The 23,689-nt window shown below is 34.8% G+C and overlaps 1 long non-coding RNA gene across 4 annotated transcripts in view; it reads right to left on the bottom strand.

Annotated features, from left to right (window-relative positions):
- LOC131416330 (uncharacterized) overlaps positions 1-23,689 on the bottom strand; it is a 64,261-nt gene that overhangs the window by 16,432 nt on the left and 24,140 nt on the right. The window contains exons 1-3 of one of the 4 annotated variants that reach the window (XR_009222582.1): positions 12,697-13,363; positions 12,307-12,523; positions 12,050-12,221 (exon numbers count right to left, since the gene is read on the bottom strand). The exons of 1 other annotated variant lie outside the window; for it this stretch is intronic. This is a non-coding gene — a long non-coding RNA (uncharacterized LOC131416330). Of the gene's footprint in view, positions 1-12,049; positions 12,222-12,306; positions 12,524-12,696; positions 13,364-16,272; positions 16,365-23,689 lie in introns of those variants that run through there. 2 more of the 4 variants (XR_009222579.1, XR_009222580.1) reach the window with 2 other exon arrangements.

The following is a 23,689-nucleotide window of genomic DNA, read 5'->3' as shown; positions in this document are numbered from 1 at the left end:
ACAATTAAGCCGAAGGTTAACTGAATGAAGAAAATAAGGATTAAAGCAGAAATAAGTGAAATAGAGAACAGGAAAACAACAGAAAAATTAACAAAAATAGGATTTGGTTCCTTGAAAAGATAACTAAATTGACAAAACCTTAGCTAGACTAACCAAGATGAAAGAGAGAAGGCCCAAAGACATAAACTTATAAATGGAAATAGAGACTTTGTAATGGACACCCAGAAACATAAAGGACATAAAAGACCACTATGAACAAGTATATGCCAAAAAACTGGACAATCTATAAGAAATGGATATACTCCTGGAAACATGCAACCTACCAAGACTGAATCATGAAGAAATAGAAAATCTGAACAGTCCAATAATGACTAAGGAGATTGAATCAGTAATCTAAAACCTCTTAACAAAGAAAGTCCAAGGACCAGGTGGTTTCATTGGTGAATTCTACCAAACATTTAAAGAATTAACGCCAATCCTTCTCAAACTCTTCCAAAAATTGAAGGGAAGGAAACACTCCAAGACTCATTCGATGAGGCCAGTATCACCCTGATACCAAAGACAGTTAAGGATACCACAAGAAAAGAAAACTATGGGCCAATATCCCTAATGAATATACACGCAAAATTCTCAGCGAAATACTAGCAAACTAATTTCAACAGTACCTTATAAGGATCATACACCATGATGAAGTGGGATTCATTCCTATGATGCAAGGATGGTTCAACATATACAAATCAATAAACGTGATACATCACATTAATAGAATGAAAGATGAAAATCACATGATCATCTCAATAAATGGAGAAAAAGCATTTGATATATGACAAGCCCACAGCTAACATCATACTCTATATTATAAGGTTGAAAGGGTTTCCTCTAAGGTAGGAATAAGACAAGGGTGGCCACTTTTACCACTCTTAATCAACAAAGAAATGGAAGTCCTAGCCAGAGAAATCAAGCAAGAAAAAGAAATAAAAGGCATCCAAACTGAAAAGGGAGAAGAAAAATCATCTCCATTTGCAGATGACATGATCATATATATAGAAAATCTTAAGATCCACCAAAAAGATGTTAGAACAAATAAACAAGTTAGATAAAGCTGCAGGATACAAAATGAACATACAAAAATCAGTTGCATTCCTATACACTAACAATGAATTCTCTGACTAAGAAATAAAGAAAACAATCCCATTTTCAAAGCATCGAAAAAACACAATATATAGTAATAAATTTAACCAAGGAGGTGAAAGATCTCTACACTGAAAACTGTAAAACATTGATGAAAAAAATTGAAGAAGACACAAATAAATGGAAAGATAGCCTGTGTTCATAGATTAAAGGAATCAATATTGTTAAAATGTCCATACTACCCAAAGCCAGATTTATATTCAATGCTATTCCTATCAAGAGTCCAATGGCATTTTTCACAGCAATAGAAAAAGAATCCTACAATTTGTATGGAACCACAAAATATCCCGAATGGGCAAAGCAATTCTGAGAAAAAAGAACAAAGCTGAAGGCATCACATTTCCTGATTTCAACCTATATCACACACAAGCCATAGTAGTCAAAACAGTATGGTACTGGCATAAAAACAGACACAGAACAATGGAGTAGAATCAGGAGACTAGAAATAAACCCATGCATATACAGTCAAGTAATATTTGACAAAGAACCAAGACTACTCAATGGAGGAAAAACAGTCTCTTCAATAAATGGTGCAGGAAAAACTGTATATTCACATGCAAAAGAATGAAAGTAGACCCCTTTTTACAATATTTACAAAAATTAAATTGAAATGGATTAAAGATTTAAATATAAGAACTGAAACCATGAAACTCCTAGAAGAAAACATAAGGACAAACCTCCCTGACATTGGTCATGGTGATGATTTTATGGATATGACACTAAAAGCACAAGCAACAAAATAAAAAATCAACAAATGTGACTACAACAAACTAAAAAGCTTCTGCACGGCAAAAGAAACCATCAACAAAATGAAAAGTCAACCTACAAAATGGGAAAAAATATTTGCAAACCACAAATCTGATAAGGGATTAATATTCAAAATATATAAGGAATTATAACTCAATAGCAAAACACAAATAATACAATCAAAAAAATGGGCAAAGGAGCTGAGCAGACATTTTTCCAAACAAGATATTCAAATGGTCAACAGAAACATGAAAAGGTACTCTACATTACTAATTATCATGTAAATTCAAATTAAAACTACAATGAGATATCATCTCACACCTGTTAGAATGGCTGTTATCAAAAAGATAACAAGTACTGGTGAGGATGTGTGGAAAAGTGAACCCTTGTATACTGTTGTTGAGAATGTTAATTGGCATAGCCAACATGGAAAACACTATGGACATTCCTCAAAAAATTAAAGAGGACTACCATATGATCATCAACTTCACCTCTGGGTATATATCAGAAGGAAACAAAATCACTACGTCAAAGACATATCTGCATGTTCATTGCAGCATTATTTACAGTATCGAAGACATAGAAACAACCTAACTGTCCATCAACAGATGAATAAATAAAGAAAATGTGGTATATATATATACACAATAGAACATTAATAGCCATAAAAAAAGGAAATCCTCCCATTTGCAACAACATGGATTAATCTTAGGGCCATTATACCAAGTAAATAAGTCAGACAGGGAGTGACAAATACTGTATGATCTCACATAAATAAAGTCTAAAAAAACAAAACCCATAGAGAGAACATAATGCTGGTTGCATAGGTGGGGGGTGGGAGACGGAGGAAATGGGTGAAGGTGGTCAAAGTGTACAAACTTCCAGTTATGAGATGAATAAGTTCTGGGGATGTAATGTACAGCATAGTTACTATAGTTAACATTCTTGTATTGCATTTTTGAAAGTTGCTGAGAGAGTAGATTTTAAAGCTCTCATCACACACACACAAAAAAGCATCATGGCAGACAGAGTTATTCCCTCTGTCCCTCCCCTCTAAGTTACAACCAGTGGGACACTCATACCAACAAAAGACTCCCTGCACAGCACTCCAGAATTCCTGAGAGATCCATACATCTATACATCTGCAGGTGGGTGTACTGGAGGCAATGGAACTAGGGAAACAGCCCTTTCCCCTCTATCAGTGGCATTAATCCGAAACAGATTCTCCTGGCAGTGGCACACACCAGCAGCCATAGGCTACAGGAGCAGCAACAGCACTTGCAGCTTAACCCTGGTCCACCACCCACAGTGGCAGGTGGCACCCACAACATAATGCTTCCAGAAGCACAGTGGTGCCAGTGAACCACCCCTTCCCCCAGCAGCAGCCCTGGTCTTTCCAGCAGTGGGGACAGCATTCAAAATGCAGATATCCCAGGTAGGGGTGGTGGATTTGAAACCTCAAATCTGAGGTTTCAAAAAGCACACCATGGCACACACCTGTGACCAGAGGCCGCAGGAGCAGCAACAGCACTTGTGACTTAGCCCCTACCCTCACCCCAGTGGTGGTGGGGGGTGCCCATGTCCTGAGGCTTCAGGAAGCACAGTGATGTCAGCAACCCAGCTGCCTCCCCATCCCCAGGCAGAAGTGACTCCAAACCCAGTCTTTCCAGCAACAAGGCTGCATCCAAAAAGGGATACAATCAGCAGTGGTGGTGATGCCCTGACCAGAGGCTTCATAAAGTACACCAGTGTGGGGCCAGCCCAGTGGCATAGTGAATAAGTTTGTGTGCTCTGCTTCAGTGGCCCAGGGTTCATGGGTTTGGATCCCAGGCATGGACCTACACACTGCTCATCAAGCCATGTTGTGGCAGGCATCCCACATCCAAAAATAGAGGAACATTGGCACAGATGTTAGTTCAGCAACAATCTTCACCAGAAAAAAAAAAAGTACACTGGTGTATGCCAGTGAGCAGAAGCTATAGAAGCAGCAATGGCATTTGTTGTTTAGTCCCCAAACATCCCTCAGCAGTGGCAGGTGATACCTGAGACCTGAGGTTTCGGGAGCCACAGGAGAATCCATGACCCAGCCCCCACTAGTGGCACCCCTGACACTGGTTCTACTAGCAGCAGGGGCTGTAAACAAGATCCCAGGCCCCTTGCAGTGACAGCAAGAACTGTGAACCCAGCACTCCGCAGCAGTGCTGACAGGATCCCCAGATAACCTGGGAGCAGCAGCTCAGATAACCTGGGAGCAGCAGCTCAGGTAGTGCATGGGGCAGCAGCAGACAAGCCCATGAAGCGTTCATGGAGAGCCAATGAGGGAACACAAGACCCAGGTGAGCCCAGAAGCAGCAGAAGTGCTCATGGCCTGGTTGCAACACCTGAGACTTCAGTTAAATTTTAAGCAGCAAGCCACCAGCAACCTGAGAGGCACAAGCAGTAGAAGGAGGCCACTGACAATGCCTCTGGCAGAGGCACTAGATGGGGAAAAGTGCAGGCTATCAAGTATAACCAGAAGCAGCTCAGAATCAAAGTAACCCAGGACTTACCCAAATAAGAAAGGTGTTTACTATCACAAATGTGCTGGCATAGGATCAACTGATTAAGCATCACAAAGAACTACAGTAACACGGTAAAACAGAAATAAAATGGCAACTCTCCAGAAACCAAACTTGAAATTACAAGAGACTGCATTCTAAGTGACAGAGAATTCAAAATAGCTGGTAAGAAGAAACTCAATGAGTTAAAAGAAAACTCAGAAAGACACTTCAATGAGCTCAGAAATAAAATTAATGGACAGAAGGAGATATTTACTTCTTCATCAAAGAAATTGAAACTCTAAAAAACAACCAAACAGAAATTCTGGAAATGAAGAACACAATTAATGAGATGAAAAATAAAGTAGAAAGCATTGAAAATAGAGAAGACCATATGGAAGAACGACTTAGCAAGCTTGAAGATAGAAATCTAGAAATGATTCAGATGGAAGAGAGAAATAAACGTTTTCCTACATTTAAAAAACGTAGAAATTCTACAAGAAATATCCAACTAAATTAGGAAAAGCAACATAAGAGTAATAGGTATCCCAGAAAGAAAAGAGAGGTAGAAAGGAACAGAGAGCTTATTCAAAGAAGTAATAGCTGAGAACTTCCCAAAACTGGTGAGGGAACTGGATATACAAGTGTGTGAAGTTAACAGAACTCCTAATTATCTCAATGCAAAAACGCCTTCTTCAAGGCACGTTATATTAAAACTGTCAAAAGTGAATGACAAAGAAAAAATATTAAGGGTGGCCAAAGAGAAGAAAATAACTTACCAAGTAATCTCCATCAGGCTATCAGTGGATTTCTCAGCAGAAACTCTACAGGCTAGGATAAAGTGGAATGATATATTCAAAATACTGAAAGACAAAATTATCAGCCAAGAATACTCTATCCGGCAGAGTTATCCTTCAGATATGAAGAACAAATAGAAAATTTCCCAAACAAACAAAACCTGAGGGAGTTCATTGCCACTAGACCTGCCTTAATAGAAATGTTGAAAGGCATCTTCCCACCTGAAACAAAATGCAAAGGTTCACAAAGCTTTGAGCAAGGTGATTAATAGATAGAGAGAATCAGAAAATTGCAACCATATATCAGAATAGGTTAGTAAACATTTAATTATAACATAAAGGCTAAAGGGAAAGAAAGCATCAAAAATAGCAATAACCACTTCAATTTGGTAACAAACTTTCAATACAAAAACATCATAATTTGTGACAACAAAAACATAGAAGAGAAAGAGGAAAAGGATGCAACCTGCATTGGCTGATGGAGATAAGATGCTATCAGCAGAAAGAACTATCTTATCTATGAGACGTTTTATACAAATCTTATGGTGACCACAAAATAAAAAGTCAAAGCAGTCACAAATCCTAAAGAAGAAAATGAGAAACACATCACAGACAACCAGCAAACTGAAATGGCAGTCAGAAATACAAGAAAAAGAAACAATGGAAATACAGAACAACTGGAAAACAGAGATAAAATGGCAGCATTAAGCCCTCATATAGCAATAATCTAAATGTAAATGGACTGAATTCACCAATAAAAAGACACAGAGAGACTGAATGGTTTAAAAAACAAGACCCAACAATATGCTGCCTCCAGGAGACCCATCTCAGCTCTAAGGACAGACATAGGCTCAGAGTGAAAGTATGCAGTATGATACTCCAAGCAAATGGCAAGCAAACAAAAGTGAGTGTAGCTATACTTATATCAGACAAAATAGGCTTCAAGACAAAAAAGATAACAGGAGAAAAAGATGAACATTATACAATGATAAGAGGGATATTCCACCAAGAAGACATCACACTTAATATCTATGCACCTAACATAGAAGAAGAAAAGTATATAAACCAACTATTAATAGACCTAAAGGGAGAAACTGAGAGAAACACAATAGTAGGGGAACTTTAATACCCCACTTTTATCAATGGATAGATTTTCCAGACTGAAAGTCAACAAGAAAACAGTGGCCTTAAATGAAACAGTATACCAGAAGGACTTAATAGCTATATATAAAACAGTCCATGCAAAAGCAGCAGAATACACATTCTTCTCATGTGCACATGGAACATTCTCAAAGATAGACCATATGTTGGGAAACAAAACAAGCCTCAATAAATTTAAGAAGGTTGAAATCATATCAAGCAACTTTCCCAACCAAATGGTATGAAACTAGAAACCAACTACAAGAAGAAAACTGGAAAGAGCACGAATACGTGGAGACTAAATAATATGCTACTGAACCACTATTGGATCAATGAAGAACTCAAAGAAGAAATCCAAAAGTACCTGGAGACAAATGAAAATGAAAACATAACATACCAAAATTTATGGGATGCAGCCAAAGCAGCACTAAGAGGGACGTTTATAGCAATATAGGCACACCTTAAAAACAAGAAAAATCTCAAATAAACAACCTAACCCTAGACCTTAAAGAACTAGAAAAAGAAGAACAAAGGCCAAAGTCAGTAGAAGGAAGGAAATAATAAAAATCAGAACAGAAATAAATGAAATAGAGACTAAAAAGACAATAGAAAGAATGAATGAAACTAAGAGTTGGTTCTTTGAAAAGATAAACAACATTGACAAATCCTTAGCCAGACTCACTAAGAAAAAAAGAGAGAAATCTCAAAGAAAGAAAATCAGAAATGAAAGAGGAGAAGAAATTACAGTGGATCCCATGGAAATACAAAGGATTATAAGAAAATACTATGAAAACCTATATGCCAACAAATTGGACAATCTATAAGAATTGGATAAATTCTTAGACTCATGTGACCTCCCAAAACTGAATCAAGATGAAATAGAGAATCTGAATAGACCAATCACAAGTAAAGAGATTGAAACAGTAATCAAAAACCTCCCAAAAAACAAAAGTCCAGGACCAGATGGCTTCTCTGGTGAATTCTATCAAACATTCGAAGAAGACTTAATAAGTATCCTTACAAACTCTGCCAAAAAATTGAAGAGGAAGGGATGCTTCCTAACTCCCTTTACGAGGCCAACATTACCTTGATACCAAAATCAGACAGGGACAACACAAAAAAGGAAAATTACAGACCAATATCACTGATGAACATAGATGCAAAAATCCTCAACAAAATATTAGCAAATCAAGTACAACAATACATTAAAAGGATCATACACCACAATCAAGTGGGATTTATTCCAGGGATGCAGGGATGGTTCAACATCTGAAATCAATCAATGTGATACACCACATAAACATAGTAAAGAATAAAAATCACATGATCATCTCTCTAGACACACAGAAAGCATTTGACAAGATCCAACATCCATTTATGATAAAAACTCTCAATAAAATGGGTATAGAAGGAAAGTGCCTTAACATAACACAGGCCATATATGACTAAACTGCAGTCAACATCACACTCAGTGGCGAAAAACTGAAAGCCACTTTCTCTGAGAGCAGGAGTAAGACAAGGATGCTCACTCTTTTTAACATAGTATTGGAAGTCATAGCCAGAGCCATTAAGTAAGACAAAGAATAGGGATCTAAACTGAAAAGGAAGAAGTAAAACTGTCATAATTTGTGGATGACCTGATTCTGTATATAGAAAACCCTACAGAATCCACCAAAACACTATTAGAACTAATGAAGAAATTATTCCAGTAACTAATGAATCCAGTCAAGTTGCAGAGTACAAAATCAACATGCAAACATCAGCAGCATTTCTATACATGAATAACAACCTAGCAGAAAGAGAAATCCCATTTACAATCGCAACAAAAAGAATAAAATACCTAGGAATAAATTTAACCAAGGAGGTGAAAAACTAATACACTGAAAACTATAAGATACTATGGTAAGAAATTGAAGAAGACATAAGGAAATGGAAAGATATTCTGTGCTCTTGGATTGGAAGAATTAACATAGCTAAAATGTCCATATTACTTAAAGCAATCTACAGATTCAATGCAATCCCAACAAGAAGCCCAAGGACATTTTTCCTGGAAATCTAACCATGAATTCTAAAATTAACATGGAACAACAAATGACCCCAAATAGCCAAGCAATCTTGAGAAAAGAGAACAAAGCTGCAAGTATCACACTCCTTGAATTCAAAATATACTACAAAGCTATAGCAATCAAAACAGCATGATATTCGCACAAAAACAGACACACAGATCAATGGAACAGAATTGAGAGCCCAGAAATAAAACTACGTACCTATGGACAGCTAATCTTCGACAAAGGTGTCAAGAACATACAATGGAGAAAGGAAAGTCACTTTAATAAATGGTGTTGGGAAAACTGGACAGACACACAAAAGAATGAAAGTAGACCCTTATCGTACACCATATACAAAAATTAACTCAAAATCGGGGCTGGCCCGGTGGCGCAAGCGGTTGAGTGCGCGCGCTCCGCTGCGGCGGCCCGGGGTTTGCTGGTTCGGATCCCGGGCGTGCACCGACACACTGCTTGGTAAGCCATGCTGTGGCGGCGTCCCATATAAAGTGGAGGAAGATAGGCACAGATGTTAGCCCAGGGCCGTCTTCCTCAGCAAAAAAAAGAGGAGGATTGGCAGATGTTAGTTCAGGGCTGATCTCCTCACAAAAAAAAAAAAAAAAATTAACTCAAAATCGATTAAAAACTTGAATGTAAGACCTGAAACCATAAAACTCCTAGAAGAAAACATAGGCAGTTCGCTCTTTGACATCAATCCTAGCAGTATCTTTTTGAGTATCATTACTCCTTAGGCAAGGGAAACAAAAGAAAAAATAGACAAATGAGATTACATACAACTTAAAATCTTCTGTACAACAAAGGACACCATCAACAAAATGAAAAGACAACCCACCAACTGGGAGAAGATATTTGCAAATCATATATCTGAAAAGGGATTAATATCCAAAATATATAAAGAACTACAACTCAACAACAAAAAAATCAACAACCCAATCAAAAAATGGACAGAGGATATGAACAGACATTTTTGCAAGGAAGATATACAGATGGCCAACAGGCACATGAAGAGATGTTCAACATCACAATGAGATATGACCTCACACCTCATACATGTGATGAAATCATATCAAGCTATGTAAGGTGATGGATGTATTAACTAAGCTTATTGTGATAATCATTTTACAATGCATACATATATCAAATAATTATGTTGTATACCTTAAACTTACACAATGATATATGTCAATTATATTTCAATAATTCTGGGAAAAAATATATACTATGATGTCCTTATTCATGATCTAATATACAGTCTAACTTCTAATTATAGCACAGGACTAAATAATGTGATAACTTTTTAAATATTTACTAATATTAAAAATAGTTTTAAAAAAAGGAATTATATGCTTGATATACCTGTGATTCTGACTAATCTTTAAATGTGCATAAATATTACTTTCTGTTATTTTTAATACGTCTCCATATGTAGTTGAGTTCTGATGAACCTGGGACCCCTACAGAAATTATAATGAAATTTAGATATTTTGATTATTTCAGTTCTCCAAAGAACATAAACTTAGATTAAATTACTCTATGTATCTTCTCATATTCTTATAATTGCTTTGGTTATTTGGATCCAAATGATTCCACGGGACAGGAATTTAAGAGATTCTGGGAAAATCATCATTATAAATCATTATAATTAAGATATATTTCCTTAGCTAAGCAACAATCCTTGGATTTATATATTTGAACTCTTAACAGAATGGAACATAGCTTTCTTAGATTAAGTAAATATTAATTCAAATATTTGATGTTAAGATCTGAATTATAAATAATTATAGGAAGTGAATCTTAATTACCTTGAAACTAGGAAAATGATAGGGAAAAAAGGAGGCAAGATGGCATCCATTAAATATATTCTTCTTGAGTAGGTTTGTGTGTTTGTGTGTCTCTGTGTTTCTTTGCATATAATGACACTGGAAAGAGGCAGGGGCTCTTAAATACAAGTATAAGAAGCTATGTGAAAATATTTTAAAATAACTTTCTCTGAGTGGGTGTTCATTCTTCTTTTCTCCTTCTTTTGGTAATATAATTCCTTTCTCCTGTGGAAAATGCTCTTCATGGTATTTGAAAGGGATTGAGCACATGACCAAAAAGAAGCTAATCAGAAGGGTCATGCACAGGACTTTTTCACTGATATGACAGAAAAATATCAAAATTATATTGGTTCGGCTGACATTATAGGAGCCCAGGGCTACCAGTGGAGAAATCCTGTCTGAAAATAAAGTCAAAGGTGGCTGACTAAGTCTAAGAGCCCTCAGAGGAGAGAGCCCTGGCACATTGTTGGAGTTCACAAATGCAGCTATACTAGAACACAAAACTGCCCTTGCAGTCACCAGTTAAATGAGCCCATAAATTCCTTTGTTTTGTTTAAATTAGTTTAATTTGAGTGTCTATTACTCTCGCTCTTCAATTTGTCAAACTATTAGAAGAATAAAATTATTTATTGCTAGCACGCTGTGAGGAAAAGTGTTCTTGTGCTTTGACAGTGGAAATGCAAATTAATACTTCATGTTCACAAAGTAATCTTGCAAAATATATTTTATTTGCAATATACATACTCTCAAACCCAGAAATCCTAACCCCGAGAATTTATTCTAATTCTGGGAATTTATCCCACAAAAATTAAAGCATCGGTTTGTAAAAATGTATGTTGTAGGATTAATTATAACAGTAAAAATTTGGAATAAAGTGAATGCCCACCCAGAGGGGCTGGTTGAATAAACTACAGTAAATTCTCATCATGGACTATGAGGTTATCATGAAAAAGGATGAATTACAGCTTGATTCCCACAACTTATTTTCAAATGAGAAAGACAAGATGCAAGAAAGTGCATATAATATAGCCCCCATTATAATGCAAACAATGAATTAGGTGGCTCCCCCTGCAGGTGGATGTAGGGAAAGATAGTAAAGAATACACACCACGCTGCAAGTATTCATTACCAAGAGTAGCGCATGTGCGACAGGGGTGGGAGGAGGGAGAAGGTAAATGTTATAAATATATTGATAAAAATAGTCACACAAGTATTATTGGATATAATTAATATTATTGGTTATTATTTCAAAGAGAAAATAAAAGATTGATCCAGTGAGCCTGAGAACTCCCAGTCATTATATCCATTATTAATAATAAACCGAGATATATAAATATTAAGGGGAAAATATTCAAATTATAGGAATAGAGAAGTGTGTAAAAATAAAGTAATATGGTATAAAGAACTCTTAGATTTCTCTTCAAACCAATGTCATCAGGAATACATAAACTAAACAGAGAAATATTAATGCTATTGGATTCAGAGAGTAAATGTGTATGATTCACAGTGAAATAGAAAGGACATTAAATGGATAAACACATAGTTGTCCTCATTAAGAACTGTTCATTAAAGACGTTCTGCTTTGAATTCATGAATATTTTCTCTCAAGTCCAGAAAGGCCTAGAAATAAGAATATCTCTACCGTCAGAAGGTGATTATCTCATTGGACTTGCCCGTCATCCTCCCTTTGAGAAAAATAAATATTTAGATAAAACTCAACATAAGGAATGAAGTTTCTGTAGAATACTTACACTTAGTTGCAAAAATGCTGATATTCCCAAAAGAATGAAACATATAATTCCTAATGATACTGCAGCAATACATCCAGAAGATGCTGCTCAGAATTCTGTCCAAGAAAATATGTAAATTGTAGAGAAAGTGTTGCAAGGCTTTAAGCAAGGAGCTGTATTCTGAGAGCTTTGCCTGAAAAAAGCATACAGGTTAATTATTGGCAGAAAATACTAAAACCAAGTTCCATCTGCCTCCAAAACGCATTGTGCAATGTTACCTCCAACTTCTAGTGATGACAATTTGAAGTGAAGGCACCATTTCAAAGGAAAACAGGTGTTTTCTAAAGAAGTACACTGCAGTTTGGGTTAGGATACTCTTCTGTTGGATCTATTGAATTCTTCAAAACCCTGAACTTTCTGCAAGTAATAAGCCATTCCTTCTTCCACCGTACCTTGAAAATCTCCGTTGAGATGATCCAGATAATTACTTCTTTGCTGGATAATTTGAATTAATATTATTGAAGAGTATTTTTTCTTGTATAAGATATATTAAAATGCAGCTGCAATCATAGTTCTGAAATTCTCTACAGGTGTCTTAGAAGATCAAGACAAACTTCTCAGTGTTCTAACTTTTAGAGCATGGTGGAAATTCAGAAACATGTACTAACCTTTATTCATGTCATGTTCGGGAATTCTTTCTATTTGCGGACTTGCTTGGATCAGAGGCTGAGAATGAGAGCAGAATCCTGCATTTTTGTGAGACCTTTCCAACCTGTTCTTCTCTGTTGCTTAATAAAAGAGAAATGCCCCAGCAGTAATTACCATATTGAGACAACTGCTGGAATAGTCGTTATCCCAGAGAAGAAAATGTAGAGGCCAGGCAAGACGTGTTGGTATAAGGAAAGATATGTCGTTCCCCAGATAATCAAGAGCACAGGTAGCACGCCACAGCCCAACCCATCCTCAGCCTTTCTTACCCAGACTTTAGAATCTGGCAACAATTCTGGTCAAGGTAAACTCGACATGGAGAGACAGCATGGATTGCAGAGCGTGGGTTCCATAACCAAGACGTCTGGGTTTGAACCCTGGCTCTGTCACTTAGCTGTGTGACTTACGTTAAACAAGTTACTGAAATTCTTTGTGTCTGTTTCTTCATTTGTAAAATGCAGGTAATGACAGGACCTAACTCATTGACTAGTTATGAGAGCTAAATGAGTTACTATGGACCAGGTACATAGGACATTGCCTATACAGTAAGTTTCTGTTAAATAGAGAACGTTCAGAGGATGTTCAGTCATGCACGTCCTATAAAGGCCAATAATGATAATTCCAAGACGACTGCCACTATGTTTTGCCCAGAAAATTTCTGAGACCTAAGCAAAGAGGGATATCGTTATACTGCTATAAACAATAGAATCAGCAGCTCCAGATCTAGGTAGGCACTTAACTCTAAATTTTAAATAAAATATAATTTTTTTTACTGTCCTCTTGCTTCATTTTCCCAAAGGCCAGAACATTTCTCCTATTGACCACTTCAAGACAAAACATATTCTAGGATTATAATTTGTAATTAGTCAAGTTCTTTGAATTTGTTTAGGTGGAAGAGGGCCCCAAAGCCATGGTATTCTTTTAAAAATAACTTAAATGTTTACATATTTAGTTACATCTAAATATGTAGGATTTAGGAATTTAGGAATACCTTTAAATGACTATATTATGTATGCAGACCTCTATTCTATACACATACAGTGTAGAGGCTCTACACTAGTTCAAAAGTAATAGTACATAAATTTGTACTGTGATTACATTTTAAGTTAAAATCAGCAAGTCACCAGATTGCATACAGGACTATTTTCAGTTATGCAAAGGGAAAACATACATATGCAAAAGAGAAATATACAAAAGTAACAAGGGTGCTTTATTTTGGATACTGGAATTCAGAGTAATTTTCTTCAAAAATGGACATATTTTTGTTTTAGTGGGAAAAATACACGGTATTTTAAGATAAAAACATTTATGTTAAATAATAAAGATTTTATGTTAGCAAGTCAAGCATCAAATTTAAGAAGTTAGGAAAAGAGAAAAAGAAATAAAAAGGAAGAAAGTAACTCATAGGAAGAGAAATTAATTAAACAGAAAGTAAATATAAAATAGGATCTACCAAGTCAAAACTGGTTCTTAAACATTATTCATTTAAACAAGTATTTATTTAGGACATAAAGTTTCCCAGGCACTGTTCTTAGATTACGAATGAAATAGTGAAAAACCAAAAATCTGTGTTCTCATGGAACTAATATTATAAGTAGGGGAGGGTAGGTAATGATTAAATACGTTAAAAAATCATAGCTCATTAGAAGATAGTAAATACTATAAGAAATAACATAGAAAAGAGGGATACAGAGTGCTGCAGAGTTACAATATGAAATAGGTTATAATTCTTTTGAAAACTTAGATGAAATAAACAAATTCCAAAAAGTGTTTTTGTTTTACCAAGACTTGCACCAGAAGAAAAGTTTTTAAATGTGTTATAGATAACCAGGACACAACCGATGTTTCCAAACTGGGGTATTTTCAGGTTGGTTGGGCCTATGCCATACAGGTCATTAGTATTTTGAATCCCATCCTTGCCTATAACCATTAATGAAAATGAGTCTGAGATATTCTCACACACAGAAAAAAAAATAGCCCTGCACTGTTTTAAAAGCAAGTTGTATCAAAACCTGAAAGGATAGATTATCCTAACATTACATAAATTCTTAAAGAAAATGAAATACAAAGACAGCATGGACTCCGAGTGGAAGACAGTCCACAACTCATTTCATGAAGCCAGAAAATCCTGTATCAGAGAGGAAAGAGAAAAGTATATTTCTCCCTTACTTTCCATGATAGCACTCATAGTTTTCTTCATGTCACTTCCTAGTTGTTTGTGTGTGCATGCAATATTCAAGTGATTTTTATCTAGTGTCTGTCTTTGGTCCTTTTTCTCTTACTAATCTGCATCATCTCAATGAATGATCTCATCAACTGCCATGGCTTCATCTGCCGCTTACACTCTAATGACCCCCAAGTTTATACATCCCCCAGGATCACTCTCCTAGTCTGCAGACTCATGTATGTGGTGTCTCACCAGGCATCTCACAAGAATTCTCCATGGGGTTGAAAACTCACTGCCCAAAGCTCAACTCTTTACCTGCTGCCCATCTGCCATCATAACCTCCACCTGCATTTCACGTCCTGTTGAGTGGCACCATAATCTACCAAGTTTCGCCAAGTCAAAGCCTAGGAATCATCCTTGATGTTTTGTCTCTCCTTATTCCTCCCGTTCTACAATTCGCCAAATCTCGATAATTCTATCCCTTACATCTCTGTACCAAATCCTTTCCTTTCCATTCCCATTGTCACAGCTGTATTTTGAACACTGATTTCTCTCCTGTATTATTTGAAACAGTCTGACCTCCTGACTTTAGTTTCCTTAGTCCATTCATAACTCCGCTGGCCCTGCTCCATCACACTCCCCTGTCTATGCTGTTCCCTTCACCTGGAACATTCCTCCATCTCCATCCCCATCAGAATTATTCTAATTAAAAAGACTATTCTGCTTAATTCACTTTTATTCCTGACTCAAGTCTCAAAAGGGTACCTTATTCTTTGATCTCCAATTGCCCCATTTTCACCCCTACGTAGCATTTATCCAAACTTGTATATTTGCAATCTCTCTCATTGGACTATAAAATGCAGTTAAGGGCAAAATTAAGGGCAAAATAACTCTCTTTTGTCTATGCAACACTAATATCTATCATAATGCTTAACACCTAGTTCCATTCAATAAGAATTCAGTTAATGAATGAATTAATAAATGAATAAACAATTCATTCAAAACTATTTCTTGAGCATCTATTATGTGCTAGACACCTAAGTGCTGGTGATATATTAGTGAACCAAATAGAAAAATTATTTGGCCTTGTGAAGCTTATCCTGCAGTGGGCATGTGGGTAATCATGAGACTGAATGGAGAAAAATTAGTCAGAGGAAGAGAGGCTTCAAAATGGACCTCATCCACATAATACTACTGCTTTCATTCTTACTTTCTTCTTCTCATTATCTTCCAAAATTAAATTTTGGAGAGTAAGAGGACTTTTTCATTCAGATGAGGACACTTAGAACATATTCTTTTGACAGGAGTTATGTGAACAGAAACTTCAAAGTAAGATCTTGTAAAGTCTGAAATACATGCGAATATTTACCTTCTCCTTTAGACGTTCAAGTCTGTCATCTGTCTGTGAATTAGGGGTGATGAGTGCAAACTCCATATGAACCATCTTATTTTCACTGTTTTCTAGGAAATAAAGTGGAACAAAAGTTCATTCTCCTTATAACAACTTCATAAAATAACAATTTGCATGGTAACCTAAATAAAGGTTAATATCCAATCTTAAATAAATATCAATAATTTTAACATAATAGCTCTCAAAAAAGGACTATAACAATTAATAACCACAAAATGTCATGTTTCACGGACAAGAATTTATTAAGTACGTGCTGTTACATGATATGTGATAAGAAAGACTTCTTCAATTCTTCTTTATCAATATAATGTTCTGTAACTTCAATTAACCAACTGAATACAGGTGAGAAAGAAGGCAGTAGGTATAGCACAAAGAGATTAAGGCAATAATGGTGTTTTCAGAGTTGTCGTTTTCGAAGTTAGACATCTATACTGTTCATATCACTGTTTATGCTCTAAGAACGGATCACATTGAACTGACATTTTCACAAAACCAAATCAAAGCATCTTGTTCAAAACAGGCTGATCCCTTACACATTGAGAGCTAAACAATAACAAAAAAAAATGAGCTCTCAGTAAATAATTATTAAAACACGTTTTGTAAGGGAAATCGATATTTTGTACTGTGCATATGTACAAGTCTTTGAATCCATCCATTTAATCTAATTTCTGGTAACTGACATAGTTTCCCTTGCTATATCATTTTTAGGCACAGTCAGTACTGCTCTTTTCATTTAGGTAAAAATAACAATAATAATAATTAGCACTCATTATGTGCCAGGCACTATTCCAGGTTTGTATATGTATTAGTTTGTTGACTCCTCACAAGTCTATATAATAGAAACTGTAAAGATATGTTTCCCATTTTACAGAAGAGGAAACTGAGGCACAAAAAAAGCACAGAAAAATCTATTGAGCTATACATACTAAATGGAATTACAAATACATGTAAAAAGTACATGTGCACAAGATACATGACTATATTCATATGTTTCTGATAGAAACTTTAATTAGTAATAAGAATACGGAGGCGTATCCCAAAAGTTTCCTTGGCACCATTTGTCTGTTGTATGTGTGGGTATATGCATGTGTATCTCAGAGACCAAATTCCATTAAACTACAAAGAAAAAGAAACGCAAACATCTCTCTAGTATCAATTTAATCAGTGCTCACAATGTATATTTTACAGAAAACTACATTTACTACAAAACAGATACAATGAAACTCAATTCCCAAGAGGGTAGAATAAATTATTAAATTGTACTTATAGCCTCTTATCCTGAGATCATGTCACCTCTTTGCAGTTTATGCCTCACGGTTTGGTGTTCCAGGTCCTGGGCAGGAAGTCTGTCTCACTAACCAGCAAGTTGGCAAAGAGAAAATAAGAGCAGAGAAAGGTAAATCCAATTGCTCTGTGATGTTCCAGCTAACCCCCTGCACAGGAAGTCTCCTCACAGACTCACATTCAGGTTGCTCTCCCTTCACACCATAGGTAAAATGATGAGGACATTTAATGTTCCACACTATCAGATAATATGATCCTGTGTTCAATAAGTACATTTGAATCTATGACTCACTATTGCTGAGCTATGAAAATGAGCATAAGATCAAAAGATAGAAACTTTTACATTTGTGTCAGAATTCCGGCCAATTTTATTTCAAGAATTGGTATGCACATTTTTAAGGAATTTTTAACTTAAAAAAGCATAATTCTCTCAGGTAGATCTAAAAATTATTTTTCTTTATTCCTGAAAGCAACACAATCATTAATTCATTCTTTTAATATATATTTACTGATCACATAATTTTATGCCAGGCTATGTTCTAGAAGCTAGGAATACAGCAGTCAGCAAATATAGCAAGTAAATGAATATCTCCATGCTCGTGAAGTTTATTTTGTAGTAAGATGGAAAACAGTAAAGAAGTCAAAAGCAAGTTAAATTGTGACTTTAAAAACTAAGAAAAATATATCAGAAGAGGGGCAGAGAGCTTGGTGGTAGTAATAGAAGATCTCCCTTGAGAAGAAAACACTTCAATAAAATCCTAAAAGATATGAGAAGAGATTGAGTCTAAATATAGATTAGCTCCCTCAGAGCAGAAACCATGTCTTATTATTCACTACATAAATAATTATTAAATAAATACATTTAGAGCAACTTCTGTGTGCTTACCATTTCGTCAATAAATAAAATTATTCAATAACCATACAAGAAAAGATAAAATTACAGAGAAAGAGATCAAAACACATATGGATAGTTAGTTTAATAAAAAATAAGGTATTTCAAATCCATGAGTTGTATAGTTATTCTATTTTATGTTATTTCTTCAGCCCCTGCCTACAAATCTAGCTATTCTCTGTTCTTTTTTTCTCTAATTTTATCCTCTGCATTCATTTCATTGACCCCACTACCTTGACTTGAGCCAATTCCTTCTCCTGTCTGCACAATTCCACTCCTCTCACTCATCTCTCTTCTCTCTTCCCAAACCATAGCTGGTTAAATACCACGGGTCTTTCAGGTCTCAGATGATAAAAGAAATAAATCACTTATTTAGGAAAGCTCTTACTGATTCTTAAACTAGGTTATAATTTTATTATATGTTCCCATTATTCCCAATATTCCCTATCATAAAAATATCATGCATTAGTGTTTATTTCTCACTGTTCCCATTAGATTATATAACCCATGAAGTTTGAGACCTGACTTGCTCATTAATCTATCCTTGCCAATCACAGAATCAGGTACATTTTAAACACTGAATACATATGTGTTACATTATCTTATAAACAAATAATAAATGAATTTACTTTTATAAAGACTTTGTGAAGTAGGTAGGGAATTTTATATTCGAGTTCAGAGAAATTAAATAGATTACTTAATGTCACAACAAAATGTGGACAGGGGAGCCAAGTTATTTGTCTTTCTACTGAAATAGGCCCTCTTGTCAAACTTAGATCTTTACCTATATGAGATCAAACTTAAACCTAGAAAGAGCATAAAACTTCTAATATAAGTTCAAACATCTCCCTAAATAAAATATTTTATTGATTTATAATTTATATACGGCAATTTTCATCATTTTTAACAGTACAGCTTGATGAGTTTTAACGGATATATATAGTTTGTACCCCCCATACATGACAGAGATATAGAACACTTCCATCTCCCAAAAATTTACCTCATGTCTCCTTGTAGACAATTATCTCCCACCAACCTTTCTCTTGACAGCTACAAGCAACCACTAATCTAATTTCTTGCTCTATAAGTTTGCTTTTTCTGCAACATCATAGGAATGGATTCATAATGATATGAAGGCTTTTGATTACGACTTTTTTCTCTTATCATAAAGCTACTGAGATTTATGAATGTTGTTGTATGTGTCAGTAGTTCATTCCTTTTTATAGCTGAGATTATTCCATTGTATGAATTGTTATTCATTCACTAGTTGTTCAGTTGTTATCCCTTCACAAATTGGTGGACTTTTGCACTGCTTCTAGTTTTTGGTGATTATGAATAAAGAAGCCGTAACATTCACATTATAGGGCTTTGTGTAAATATATGTTTTTATTTCACTTGTGTAAATATCTACGTGCAAATTCTGGGTTATATGATAAGGTATATATAACTTTATAAGAAATGGCTAATTGTCTTCCAAAGTGGCTGTACCATTTCACATTCATATGAGGGTTTTCAGATGTTCCACATCCTCATCAGCACTTGGTATTATCTATCTTTTTAGTTTTGCATAGTATCTCATTGTGGTTTTAATTTACATTCCTCTAATAACCAATTATTTTTTTGCCATCTGTGTATCTTCCTTGGTGAAGTGTCTATTTAAATTATTTAACCATTTTCTAATTGAGATTTACATAAACATGCCAGCAGCTTCTTGCCATGTGGGCCTCTCCATAGAGCAGCTCAGGACATGGCAGCTGGATGCCCTCAGAGCAAGTGAGTGAGAGAGAGACAGCAGCCAAGATGGAAGCCATAGTCTTTTTGTAACCAAATCACAGAAGTGACATGCCATTACTTTTACCACATACTATTGTTAGAAAATAGTCACAAAGTCCAATCTACACTTAAGGTGAGGAGATTACACAAGGGCAAAAATAAGAGAAGGCAGGAATCACAAGAGGCCATTTTAAGGGCTGCCTGCCAGACATATATAGAAATACAATTATGCATTGACTATGTTTTCTATAATCTTGATACAATTATTTATTAGTTACCATATCTTTTTTAATAGATTCTTTGAGTAAATGCTTTTTATACAATCAGATCATCTGAAAATCAAGAAAATTTTATTTCATTTTTTCTAATCTGTATGCATTTTATTTCTTATTCTTGATTAACTGCACTGGTGAAACCCTCCAGTACAACATTGAAAAAAAGTAATGAGTGGATATCTTTGCTGCTTTCCAATCTTAGGGTAAAGCATTCAGTTTTTCACCTTCAAGAATGATGTGGGATGTAAGTTTTTTGTATATGCTCTTTAGCAGGTTGAGGACAATTGTCTTTTATTCATAGTTTTATAAAAGCTTCTACCAAGAATGGATGTTGAATTTTGTCACATATTTTTTTGCATGTATTAAGTTGAATATATTGTTCCTCTTTTTTTGGTGTGTTGAAATAAAGAATCATATTAATTAGCTTTCAAAAGTTGAAACAACCTTGAATTCCTGGGATAAACTCCAACTAGTCATGATGGAGTAATCATTTTTTTTATATATTGCTGACTTTGATTTGCTAATATTTTGTTAGGGAAATTTTCTCTATATTTAGGAGGGATATTGGTCTGTAATTTTTTTTCTTAAAATAATTTTTGTCTGGTTTTTGTATCAGAGTAATGCTGGTGTCATAAAATCAATTGACAAGTGTTCCTTCCTCATCTAATATACAGAAGAGTTATGTCAAATTGGTGTTGTTTTCCTTAAGTGTTCAGTAGAGTTTATCAGTGAAGTGCGGAGTTTTCTTTATATGAGGGTTTTTTTAAGCTAGAAATTGAATTACTTTAATAGATATAGAACTAGTTAGGTTAACTCCTGCTTCTTAAGTGGACTTTGGGAGTGTATCCTTCAAGAATACAGTTTATATGTTACTATAAATTAACAGAAAGTTGTTTATTCTATATTCTCATTATGATTTAAATGTCTGTGGCATCTGTATAACTGTCCCTGCTTCATTCCTGATATTGGTAATTTGTGTCTTCTTACTTTTATGGGGAGCAATCAATTTTGCTGATAGGTTAAAAGAATTAGCTTTTGGTACAAAATTCTCATTATAAAATAAAGTCATGAGGATGTAATGTACAGCATGGTGACTATAGTTAATAATACTGTATTGTGTATTTGAAAGTTGCTAAGATTGTAAATATTAAAAGTATTCATCACACAAAAAAATTCTATAACTATGTATGGTGATAGATGTTAACTAGACTTAGTATGGTGATCATTTAGCAATATATACAAATATTGAGTTATGTCGTGCACCTGAAACTAATATAACGTGGTATGTCAATTATATTTTAATAGAAAGAAAAAGAATCAGGTTTTGGTTTAATCTATTTTTCTGTATTGTTTTTCTTTTTTTTATTTCCTAGATTTATGCTCTTATCTTTATTATTTCTTCCCTTCTGATAGCTTTGGGACAATTTGTTCTTATTTTTATAATTCTAAAGGTGGAAGCTAGCATAATTGATTTCAGATCTCTCTTTTCTCATAAGAGAAGTCTTTTATATCATAATTTCCCTCTAAGCACTGCTCAAGCTAATGTCACAAATTCTGCTATATTATACTTTCATTTTCATTCTGTTAAAAATATTTTCTAATTCCATTATGATTTCTTCCTTGAGCTGTATGTTATTTATAAGTGCATTGTTTAATTTTAATATATTTGAGGATTTTCCAGATATATTTATGCTGTTGATTTTTAATTTAGTTTAAATATGACTAGAAAACATGCTATGCATGATTTGTTATTTTAAATTTGTGGACTTTTGGGGGGCCAAAATACTGTCTATTCCAATGAATGTTCCATGTGGACTTAAAAAGAATATGTTTTCTTCTATCATTGAGTGGAGTGATATATACATAAATGTCACTTAGGTCAATTTAGTTGCTAGTGTTCTTCCAGATTTTCTATATCCTTTCTTATTTTTGTCTAAATATTCTGATTTTTTACTCAAAGAATTATGTGGAAATATCCAAATATAACTGAAGATTTATTTCTCCTTTCAATTCTATCAGTTTTGGCTTTATGTATTTTCAAGTTCTGTTATTAGCTATATACACATTTAGAATTATGTCATCTTATTGCATTGATTCCCTCAACATTATGTAATATTCGTCCTTATCCCATAGTAGTTGACAGAATTTTCTTTCAGTCAATACTTCAAAGAGATCACTTTATTATCTTCTAGTTTGCATAGTTTCATATGAGAAATCTATCATTCTTACTGTCCCAAAGCTCTTAAACAATCTGTTGTATTAATTTTTGCTGATTTTTATTCTTTGTGTTTCAGTTCGGATAATTTCTATTGAACCATCTTCAAGTTGGAACTTTTTCCCTATCTTGTGACTAGTTTTCTGGTATGCCTAAAGAATAAATTCTTTATTTCTGATATCATAGTTTATCCATGATATTTCCACTTGGCTCTTTTTTATATAGTTTCCGTCTCTCTGATAAAATGTTCCCATATGTTCATGCCACCTTTCCACTAATTTTCCACTAGTTTTTTGACACATTAAAAAGTTATTTTAAAAAATTTCTCACTGATAATTCCAGGATCTTGAACATATCTGAGCTTATTTCAGCTATTTTATCTTTTGACAATGGATCGTTTTCTTGATTTTTGCATGTTCGTGTCTACTAATTTTTTATTGAATGGCAAACATTGTATGTCTGGCCAGAAATGGAGGCATCTTTTATTCTGTGAGGCTATTAGTGTGGGATCGTGAGTTGATTTATTGTTTCTGTGGTCTATTCAGTACACAACAGACCGGAAGTTCTTCTAGTGATGTGCTGCTGCTGCCTAGCACTTAGTGTGGGGTCTGGGGAGCTGGAGGGTGTCTCTGAGTGATTTTATTTCACTCTCTGATTTTAGCATGCCTTGTACATCTGCTCTTAGAAAGGAGTCTCTCCACAAAGAAATGGAAAGATATTCCACACTCTTGGATTGGAAGAATTAGCATAGTTAAAATGTCCATACTTTCTAAGGCAATCTACAGATTCAATGCAATTCCTATCAAAGTTCCAATGACATTTTTTCACAGAAATAGAACAAAGAATACTAAAACTTATATGGAACAACAAAAGACCCCAAATAGCCAAAGGAATCCTGAGAAAAAAGAACAAAGCTAGAGGTATCACACTCCCTGA

This window comes from Diceros bicornis, chromosome 17, assembly GCF_020826845.1.
Source record: "Diceros bicornis minor isolate mBicDic1 chromosome 17, mDicBic1.mat.cur, whole genome shotgun sequence".
Classification (NCBI taxonomy): Eukaryota; Metazoa; Chordata; class Mammalia; order Perissodactyla; family Rhinocerotidae; genus Diceros; species Diceros bicornis.
This window is presented reverse-complemented; position numbering and strand designations above follow the sequence as displayed.